Below are 9,036 nucleotides of genomic sequence, written 5' to 3'. Positions count from 1 at the left end.
CCTCCTTGACTTTTTTTTTCCCTTTTCCTTCCTTGACTTTTCCTTTCCTTTCCTTTTCTTTTTTTCTCTTCTCTTCCCTTCTGTTTTCTTTTCGCCTCTCTTTTCTTTTTTTGCTCTGCTTTTGTTTCTTTAAAATATAATCATGAGGGGAGATCAGGTTAGAACCCAATTCATAGTGGTGTCTCACACAAGGCAACCACTGTTTATACCTAAACCAGGTACAACTGTGCTTTCCTAAATAAGATTCCCAAAGCCCCCCTTCTAACAATTACCTTTCTTCAGAACTTACATGTGTAACACATAGGTCACTCAAATCGAATCTCTCTCTCTTTCAGTGTGGAACCTTTCTTTTCTTCTAAATTTGCTCCATTTTAACTACTAGATACTTTTATAATAATTCTACTAGATATCCTTCCACCTGGTCAGAGGGGACTCCCATCAAATGTGCAAGTTCAACCATGCCGTTTTCCCACTTAAGCTGCACTCATTTTCTATAACCCAGAGAAACCCCAGATTCCTAGTTGGGCATTTGAACCCCTCATGATCTGACCCCAGCCTAACCGTTCATTCTCATATCTGCCTCTTGCTCTATACAACGTAGAACTAAGTGACAGAAAATTGCTTTGGATTCCCTAGAAATACACTGTACTGCTCTCTTCTGGTAAGTAAATGACATTCTTCTTGATTAAATTAGCTTCCTTACCCTGCTTCCCTGTCTGCTTCCCTTCCCATTTATTTCAAAAGCAACTACAATAGTATCTTCTCTATTAAAAAAATCCCTAATTGTTAAGTAGAGGGATGTAAAATGGGGGTTAAAAACATGGCATTTGGATTTAGGTAGATAAAATAATGAATTCCTGGTCTTCCACTTACAAGCCATGAAAGTAAGACCCTTCCCCCTGGGTCATTATGATGGTATTGATTAGAATGAGGACAATTATACTTACATTCTTCAGTGAGGACTCAAGGAGCATTGTTTATGAAGCACTTTGCAGAGAATGTGGAACATAATGAATATTTCATAGTCAGCACTAATGCTTATTGTTATTTTTTACTGTTGTTATTTAGATGATTTTCTATGTGTTTTGTCTGCTCATCTATCATTACATGAAACACATGAGACTGAAAATATATCTTTGCATATTATATATTCCTTTAAACTGCAAGATACTGAGGACACATACTATGTCTGTTCAGTATTTACTATCCTCCAAACAGTAAATACCCTTTTTTTCCCTTTCTGACTAAATGTCTATATTCAGATAAAGCTCATAACTTCCCAACTTATTAGCTGTGTACACGTTAAAAATTATCTCCATTAGCATCAAGGAAATAAAGCCAAATTGCAAAGCAATTAGCCAATTGTATTTGTTTTTGTTTTTGTTTTTGTTTTCCTTTTGGCTCATTTTAAATACATACAGACTAAATAACCTCTCTAGTTTCTCTTTGAATTTTTTTAATGCACAGATGGTATTTTGGGTATAAATAGAAAAATTATATCTTTTTGAGTTTTCAAAATATGCTGAATTCAATAAAATTTTAATGTGTATTTATTTATGAATACTGGAAGAGATAATAAATGCTTTTAGGACAAACACTTTGACCAGTCTGAAATGTTAAAATGTAGTTCCTGTTACTAAAAAAATCTCAATCTTTTTAAAACCTTTCTATAAGACTTTGTTAAATATCAATTCTAAGACATGATAGGAAACTCAAGAGTCTTAAAAGTCATTTACTGATAAAAGTTTTAAACCAGAAAAGTCCAGCATGTAGACTCAGAAACTAAAAGGCAAGCCATTGATATCTTCTCAACTAAATTACTTATATTTTATTAGCATATTTATTAGCATATTATTAGCATATTAGTAGTAGATGCCAACTTCTTCTGATAGATCTAAAAATAGAAGATTTCCATTTTCTTTTCTTTGGTCTATTACAAGTAGTTTCTTCTCCCTCTTTGTGGGAAGGGTTGGGAATGAATGGTTGGGATGGAAAGCTATCTTCCCAAAAGCAGGATGAATTTCTCTCTTTTTTACTAGCAAATATCAGCTGCACAGCTATTCCACTCTCATTTCCTATTATGAGAAGGGAAAAAAAAAAAAAAAACCTCTTTTTTTTTTTTTTGTCCTATGTTTCATTCTTTGCTTTAATGGATTATTGTCCAGGTTACTGATTGAATTTCAGGAGGTATTACTACAGGAAAGAGATTGATAGATTTTTGTGGCAGGAAGCAAAGGGTGGTGAGCTGGAAAAAGGCGGAGTCTGAAAAATGTGGGAGAAGCAGGGTCACATGGGTATTAGGATTCCTCTAACACGAACATGGTCTCAGAGAAAAGACAATTTGTAAAAGATTCTGGCAATAGAAAAAGAAAATAAAAGAATAATTCTAAAGCAAACAAAGCAAATGTGTTATTTTATTGCCGAAGAATAAAATAAAATAAAGAATAAAATGAAAATCCTTCCAAGTCCTTCATTGCTCATATTCCCACTAGTCAAAATCTTCCCCAGCGGCCCTCATCAGCTCGTCTCTTAGCCAGCAGGTGAGTGCCATGAGAATGTGCTCTTGGTCCAGCTACTCTTAAGTGTTGCTCCTCTGTAGTTCATCCTTGAAAAGCCGTACAATCAAGTGGACCCCTGAGCACTTAGTGGGATAGGAGAGGATCTCCCCCCACTTGGTGAGTATATCATGATTGTGCCTAAGCTCCAACTGCTGTGACTGTTGGGAACATGTATTTCTGATCTACACAGATCATCATTACATAAATTCATGTATTTTGTACTTCTCACTCTTCACAAAGAGTGTAGCAATGGGCTGTAGAAAGCATACAATAAATCTGCATTATAAGGGAGATATACTAATTTTTACATGATATGAGCATCAATTGGATTATATGTTAAAGGAAAAGTTCATTCCTCAACAATTTCGAGACTGAGATGCTTCCATGGAACATTTAAAGAGAAGGTCTAAATAGTTGAGCTTGAACAGGTTCCTGTATTTCACATGCCAACTGATTGCCTTAAGTAGAAATGGACCCAGTTACAATAGAGGCAAATATTTCAAAAAAGAATCTTGTGACAGTAGAGTCCCACATGCCAATTGCTGACCTAAATTTTCACTTTCTAGTCCTGGAGAGTACTTATTGTAATTTTTTTTTTTTTCAGGGTAATGCACTGAACTACCCACTTCTTTCCCTGAGGATTTTTTTTTTTCTCCTCTTTTCAAACTTGAGGATTTTTTTTTTCTCCTCTTTTCAAACTTGAGAAGCGAAAGTGCCATAACAATTGTGAAACTATTCAGAGGAAGATTGTCATCTTTTGACAAGTTGGCTTTTCTCTCACATGAAGGGACCAGAGGAAATTGGCAGATGAAAGGAAAATAGATGAAGTTTTTGGCACAAAAAAATCGTATCTACGTATACTGCCTCTGTGGGTCACTTATTTCTCTATGCTCTACCTACTGCCCCAATTTGTTGACCATAAACCGCCCTTTTGATGACAGTTCTTGGATGGCATGCTAGATGACTCAGCTTTCTTAGTTGGACTGTGTGGTACTGAAAGGCATCTCGGTCTTGACAAGTGACCAGACAGTTCATTTTTACAGAAAAATAAATTTTCCACCTATTGGACTATAGGTTGAATTCAGCAAATAAATGGTTGGTTTTAATAAAGAGGGAACAGTCCTACTTTGATAGATTTTCCAAGTATTAAAAAAAAAAAAGCTCTTATCTAAATGTCTACTTTTAATTTTAATGCTGGTTTATATAATCCTGTTTTCAAAAGTGAAGTTAAATATGGATCACAGAAAATATTGTTAAAAATGAGCCACACTCTTATTCAAGATGGAAGACTGAGCATTCAGTTTTACTGCCTTTTGTTCCCAAACGTCCTTTTGGATTATAGAAAGTTATAAAAGAAATTAGGAAACTAACTGCAAGAAAACAAGAAATCAGTGGGCCAGAATGTTTGAGGAAATCTGGAAAATTTCAAGCAGATGGGTTGATATTATTAGAGAAATTCCCAATCCAAAACACCAGGGGTAAAAACAGTCTTTTGTGAGGGTACCCTGAAGGCACTGGAATCTGAGCTAATTGTACAAAAGACAGGCGTGGGACAAGGGGCAATTATGAGTGTAATTAATTAAAGAACTCTATCAGGAATAAGTGGACCAGTTAAGATTTCACCATTTCATTACCCTTTCTCCTCCCTTCTAATCGCAAATAGCAATTTTTTTTAGTCCCAAGATAAAAATACATGAACTGCTCTCTGTAGAAAGGAGCGGGAAGAACCATAAAGATAGACTCAACAAATTTCAAAAGAATGAAATTATTCAGATTATGTCCTCCAACCACAAAGGGATTAGCTAGAATTTATTTTATTATTTTTTTATTTAAAAAAAAAAAAAAGAAGTTAGCAAGAAAATCTCAAACTCCAAACTCCAAGGTATAAATGAAGATATTTCTTACTATTCCAGGGTCAAAGAAGAACTCAGAAGGCAAACTGGAAAATATTTTAAATGGAAAGTTAATAAAGTTATAAAATGTTGAAAAATGTGAAATAGAGCAAAGACAATGTTTTGAGAGAAATTTATAGGCTTAATTATATGTATTAGAAAAATAATGTAAAGATTGAAAATGGTTTAAGCATTCATCATAAAATTTGAGAATAAAGTCAAATCAAATCCAAAGAATGTACAGGAAAATAAATGCCAAAGATAAGTTACAAACAAAATATAATCCAAATATAAATGATAGTACAAATAAAGCTAAAAGCTTGTGTTTTTTTTAATGCCAATAAAATTGGTAGATCACTAGAAAAATACTGAAGAAAAAATAAAAATGATATGGATTAGCAATATTGGACATGAAAACAGACACAAATAATTCCAATATCAAATGACGGCAGGAGTATATTATGATCAACTTTATGATACCAACATTTATAGTTGGTTGGAATGGAAAAGATCACTGAATAATACAAAGCTGGGAGAAAAACAAATATAACATCTGATTACTTAGGTACTTGTTAAAATATTTAAAGTATAATTTGAGTTCTTCCACAAAAAACCTCAGGACCAGATGGCTTTTCTAGAAAATTTTCTTAGTAATGCAAATATTCTAAAAATAGAAAAAAGAAAACAATCCTCTTTCTATAAGAATAATTTAATTTTTATTCCAAATATTATTTTTCAAGAAAAAATTATATTTTGTCAAATCTTTCCCAGGAACTTAAATGCAAAAATATAGCTATATATTAAAAATGTATTAATTAATAAAACTAATGAAGTAATAAAATTTACCACATTAACAGAAAAGAGAAAAAATAAGCTTAATACACATACAAGAGAAAAAATACATTTGACATTATGTAACACATTTATGGTTAAATAAAAATTAGAAATAGAAAAGATTTTCTTCAATCTGAAAAAGAGTAGCCCCCAATACTTAGGGCCCACGTTATGTACAATGGTGAAATACTGCACTTTTTCTCCAGAAATTGTAAATAAATACTCATTATCAATACTTCCATACCATATCTCAAAAAGTCAAGAAAAAGAAATAAAAAGAATCATTCTACTTCTTCCTCTCATTTTTCCTCTGTGGTCTCAACTTCTGTCTCTCAAATATATAAATAAGATATGTTTACAAAACCCCAAAACCAGAAAACACAGGAACACCTGGGTGGCCAAGTTGGTTAAGCATCTGCTTTCTGTTCAGGTCATGATCCCAGGACCCTGGGATCGAGTTCCATGTCCAGGTCCTTGTTCAGCAGGGAGCCTGCTTCTCTCTCTTCCCGCCACTACCCCTGCTTGTGCTCGCTCTCTCTCTGATAAATAGATTTTAAAAAATAATAAATCTTAAAAAAAAGTTTCTTGACCAGAATAGAAAATATTAATCACAAAGGATGAAATTGATAAATTTTATATTAAAAATAAAGAACTTAAAAAATTAAAAACTTTTGTTCATCAAAAAGTACCATTAAAAGAATGAAAATCAATATGGATAATTATAGATGTAGATATGTAAACAGATATATCTAACGATGAGGTGATATATAAGATGGATACACTTTAAACAAAACAAAACAAAACCCAAACAAGACTCCTGTATCAAAAAGAGTCAGATGACCTAATGGGGGAAAAAAAAAATAACCACATATCTTGAACATGCATTTAAAGAAGCCAAATGGCCAATAAACATATGAAAGGTGTTAAACTCCATCAGTTGTTGGGGAATTGTGATTGCACATCCAACATTCAGGAACCTAAACTGAGAAAGGCGGTAAATATCCAATCTTGGCAAGGATATGAAACAAATTGCAACTCTCATAATTGTCAATGGGAGTAAAATTACTTTGGAAAGCTATTTAATAGTATCTACTGAAACTGAGTAATTTCAGACTCTATGATGCTGCAGTTCCAGTTCTTGATATATGTGCAATAGAAATGTGACATATGTTCAAAAAAAGGATGAGCTGGAGTGTCCATAAGACAATTATTCTTAATAGTTTCAAACTAGAAACAACCCACATGCCCAATGACAGTAGAATTGATTTTTTTTTTAAATTCATGCCACAGATTACTATTCAGCAAGAAGAGTGAAAGATTAACCATGACACAGGATGATAATATGGGTAACATGAATATCCACAATATGATAGAATAAATCTCACAAAACTAAAATTGAACAAAAGAAACCAGAAACAAAAGAGGACATACTGCATGCTGTTCAGAAGTAGGGTTAGCTAGTCCTTGGTGGAAGGGGTGCACTATGACTTTAATACTTTTTTTTAGCTTTTTTCTTTAGCCCTTTATAGCTTTTTCCTTTTACTTTAGTAAAATAGGAAGGCTGGAGAGGGCTGGATTAGGAGAAATGTTTCTATTTCCCTCCTCCAGATTGGATAGTGGAAAATGCTCTGGTAAAATCTCCCCTGACAACCTCCATAAGGTCCTACTCAGCAATAATCCATTAATGTGAACTCTCCCCTTTTTGGCAAATGTGGCCGTAAAAATCTGTAATTCTTATCTGGTTGTTTCCTTAGGATGGATATTGTATAGGTATTTCATTAGAATAAATTTCTGGGAGAGAAATTCCCTAGTTAAAACTGTATAATATTTAAGATTCTTGAAGACTGTTGTTTCAAAGCCTGTGATTTATACCTACAAACATGTCTCTCCCCATCATCTACCTGCTGTGACATCATAAGTGATGAGGCAACCTTTCCCATTAAGGGAGGGAACTTATTTAATTTACCACATACCCAGCTTTCCATAGGTTCTATTTCATGATAACCATCTGCTTCATGTTTAAACTGCTAATGGTCATTTTTGTTTACTCTTGTTAGTCTTGTTAGTAACGGTCATTTTGTTTACTTTTGTTAGTCTTTTATAATACTCTCTTCAACCTACACAGATATCTTTTCTGTAATGAAGCTTTAAAAAAGTAACGTTATTCCTTAGAAATATAGATAAATACCTATTACCGTTCAGTTTCTCATATATGGATGCTTTTAATAAAACCATAAAGAGTGTCCAAACCGGACGCCTGGGTGGCTCAGTGGGTTAAGCATTCTGCCTTTGGCTCAGGTCATGATCTCAGGGTCTTGGGATGGAGTCCCGCATCGGGCTCTCTGCTCAGCGGGGAGACTGCTTCCTTCTCTCTCTCTCTGCCTGCCTGTTTGTCTACTTGTGGTCTCTCTCTGTCAAATAAATAAATAAAATCTTTTTAAAAAAAAAAGTGTCCAAACTTACTATGGTAATCGTTCCATAGTATATGTATATCAAGTTATTATGCTGTGCTGTGTACCTTAAAGTTGTACAGTGCTATATGTCAATTGTATCTCAAAAAAAAAAAAAAAAAAAAACCCAGAAAGAAAAGATGGCCCAAATAAGTCTTTTTCCCTTAAAATTATAAACAAAAACAAAAGCAAAACTCATCCTATCTGACGGTTATATCTGTTTCCGATCTACATGAAATGAAGCCTATAGGGACACAGAGCAGAGGCAAAAAGCCAGATTCACTTCTCAGTTCCTACTGACAGCCCTTCCTGAAATCCAGCAACGTTCTTGCTAACGAGTCTCTGATGCATGGTTTTATTTTATAATCAATTAGCCAGCTCTTATTGGTTTCCATATTTATCACAAAAAGTCCTGACAAATAATAAGAACTGATGAAGAAATTAAAGTGAGTGAGCTTCAGGCGGAAGCCTGAACTAGGTCCTGAACTAGGTCCCAAGACATCCTTGTCTTGGGACCTAGGATGTAGGCAGGAGCAGGGATAGGGCACGCAGGGCAGAATGGAGAAAGTTAGGTGGAAATTGGACCCAGGTGAGTAATGGGGGCAGGTACAGGAGGTTTTGGCTTGTCCCTGAGAATATGCAGGTTTGAGAGAGCTTAAAGGTTTCAAATTCTTTCATTAGAAGATTCTAACGTGGAACTGATGCTTACTTTATATCTTGACCCTACTGAGGAGAACATGGAAACTTGAATTAGTCATTTGAATTGTGGTTTTCAGTTTTCTTATGCCTAAAAATGACTGAATCAGAAGACAGCTAATGCCTATTTACGGTTCTGATATTTGTTTTGCAATGCCACAATATGCACTTGGGCTACTTTTGGACATTTTCTTTTGTCTTCATTTTGGTGCCTAGTACAGTGTCTTGCATTCTTTAGCTAATCATGACTGATGTGCTTTGATCCTCTCTTGCATTCCCATGGAAAGAAAAATAAATAAAGAATGACCTGACACAAATATTTTGATTTTGTTTCATAAATTTTATGAAGTCTTTCTTGGTCCTGCCATGGAGCATGGCAACAGTCCATGCAGGGACAATAAGTCTTTCATGTAAATAGGACTGAAGGAATTCCCAACAGAGGTTCAGAATTCAGTTCCAAGCTTTTGCTGTTAAACTCTGAAGCAATGGAGACCCTTACTTTTTGGCAATAATCAGACCTTCTTTCCAAGATGCTACAATTTTTCTTTGCAGACAGAAACTAGAACTGTGGTTCAAAATAGCAGAACACATTTTAAGAAATAAACT

This window comes from Mustela nigripes, chromosome 13 (genome assembly GCF_022355385.1).
Source record: "Mustela nigripes isolate SB6536 chromosome 13, MUSNIG.SB6536, whole genome shotgun sequence".
In the NCBI taxonomy this organism is placed as follows: Eukaryota; Metazoa; Chordata; class Mammalia; order Carnivora; family Mustelidae; genus Mustela; species Mustela nigripes.
This window is presented reverse-complemented; position numbering follows the sequence as displayed.